The following is a 2,504-nucleotide window of genomic DNA, read 5'->3' as shown; positions in this document are numbered from 1 at the left end:
CCAAATGCGACAAAGTTCCACGATCGACCCCAACTGGGCTCCACTACTGATCAACTAGAACGAAACAACATAAAGGACAAGATCTTCAATGAGCTCCTCCTGAGCTTGGTTGCGTCATCTGCACGGTTCAACGGCACCTGCAAACTGGTTTGGAAGTATATGTGAGCCACGGGGACTCAGCAATTGTAACGCCCGGATAGTTAAGCTACAGTAACTCCAGACTAATGGTGTCAGGTCATCAAGATTAACTAAGCCAAATTGCCACTTGATAAAATCAAAGCCAAATTCAAAATTTAAAATAAAGTCAAAATAATATTTCTTCAAACTGATAAGTAAAAATGTTAGATGGGTGGCAAATATTCACTAAGTAATGAATATGTTGGAACCAACCACATTTGGTTTCCCAAATTGCCCCTGGAATTCATTTAGTGAAATAACAAGATTAAATAAAAGCATTTTTATTCAACTATAAATTTGAATGTTTCCAATTGGCCTCAAACTTTTTGTGCGACCTTATAATGTTGACTAGGAATTATGTGCAAAGTTTCATAGTGAACAAAAGGCATATGGCAGCTGAAATAAATAGAAAACAGTAGCAAAAAAAAGAAGAAAAAAAGGGGGAAGAGCAAACCCCCTCCCCCATTGGGCTTCGGCCTTGCTGGCCTCTGGGCCACCAGGCCGGCCCACCCCACTCCCCATAACCCCCCGTCGACCGAAACCCTAAATCCCCACACCCCCACTCGCTCGATCCCCACGTCGCCCGCTCCTCCTTGATCTGAATCGGGATCGTCCCGATCCCGCCCCGCCTGCGACCTCGACGACGGCGCCCGTCTCCGGCGCCGCCCTGCTGCCGTCGCCTCGCCTCCCTCCGCAAGCCTCCCCCTTTCCCCTCCTCTGCGCCCCCGATTGGATCGGGGGGATCGAACCGCCGCCGCCGCACGGAACGCCACTGCTGCGGCCTTCCTCGCCGGACCACCTCAACGGCCTGCCTCCTCGTCGCCCGATCGTCGTCGTCGACCACCCCGAGCCCCGCTGCCCTGACCCTAAGCCCACCGTGAGCATGAGCCTCCCTCCTCTCCTTCCCTCTCCCGCATGCCGCGCCCAGGTGCGCCCCCATGCCAGCGCCGATCCACCGCACGATGGCCGCGCCCGGCCACGCCCCACACCGCCTCCGCCTCACCCCCATGGCCGCTGTGCCCTGCCTCACGCGACTCGCTGCTGCGCCGTTTGCCTTGCCCCGCTCCTGCACCCCCCTGCACCGGCGACGCCGCCATGTCCGCGGCCAGCTCCGACCGCCCCACTCTCCTCCTCTCGCGCGAGGCCTTGGCACGCTGAACGCCCGTCACCGCCCTCCCGTGGCGCCGCCCTCCGTTCCCTTGGCCGGCGTCGTGGGCGCCGGCTGCCACGCCGGCGGCCTCGCCACGCCCGTGGCTGGCCCCCCCTGCCTGTCGATCTGGGCGCTCACCCAGTCGGGCGCCGACGCCCAGCGCCCTCACCCGCGGCAACCGCACGCCCGTTAGCCCCCAGGGCCCTATGACAAAGGGGGCCCGCCCCCAGAACGTTAAAAAAAGTATATAAAAATAAATAAAACAATAATTAAAATAAAAATAAATTTAATTAATTAATTAATTAATTAATTAATTAATTAAGTTAATTAACCTTAATTAATTAATCTAATTAACCTGTTAGCTTAATTAAACAGTAATTAGTTTAACTAAACCCTAATTAACCTAACAGAGTATGACAGGTGGGTCCCACTGGACCCACGCGTCAGTTTGACCCAGTCAACCCTTGTTGACTGCTGATGTCAGCATGACATCATGCTGATGTCATAAATCCATTTTCGAATTAATTAAATAATTAATTAAATTTCAGAAATTAATAAAATCTTTAGAAAATCATATCTTTTAATCCGTAACTCGGATTAAATTATTTTCAACATGAAAGTTGCTCAGAATGATGAGACGAATCCGGATACGCAGCCCGTTCGTTTGCCACGCGTCCCTAGCATAGTGAACCTGCAACATTTCACATCCGGTTCATCTGTCCAGAAACACGGAACACCGGGGATACTTTCCCGGATGTTTCCCCCCTTCACCGGTATCACCTCATACCGCGTTAGAACACGTCTAGCTCTGCTTGTTGTCCTGTTATGCACTTGCTTACTATGTATTTACTGTTTCTTCCCCCTCTTCTCTCCGGTAGACCCAGTGACGATGCTGATGCCCCTGTGGTCGACTACGTCACCGACGACCCCTCCTTCTTGTCTGAGCAACCAGGCAAGCCCCCCCTTTGATCACCAGATATCGCCTACTCTTCTCTATACTGCTTGCATTAGAGTAGTGTAGCATGTTACTGCTTTCCGTTATTCCTATCCTGATGCATAGCCTGTCCTTGCTACTACTGTCGTTACCATTACCTGCTATCCTACTGCTTAGTATAGGATGCTAGTGTTCCATCAGTGGCCCTACACTGTTGTCCATCTGCCATGCTATACTACTGGG

The sequence above is a fragment of the Triticum aestivum genome, chromosome 7A (genome assembly GCF_018294505.1).
Source record: "Triticum aestivum cultivar Chinese Spring chromosome 7A, IWGSC CS RefSeq v2.1, whole genome shotgun sequence".
NCBI classification, from domain to species: domain Eukaryota; kingdom Viridiplantae; phylum Streptophyta; class Magnoliopsida; order Poales; family Poaceae; genus Triticum; species Triticum aestivum.
This window is presented reverse-complemented; position numbering follows the sequence as displayed.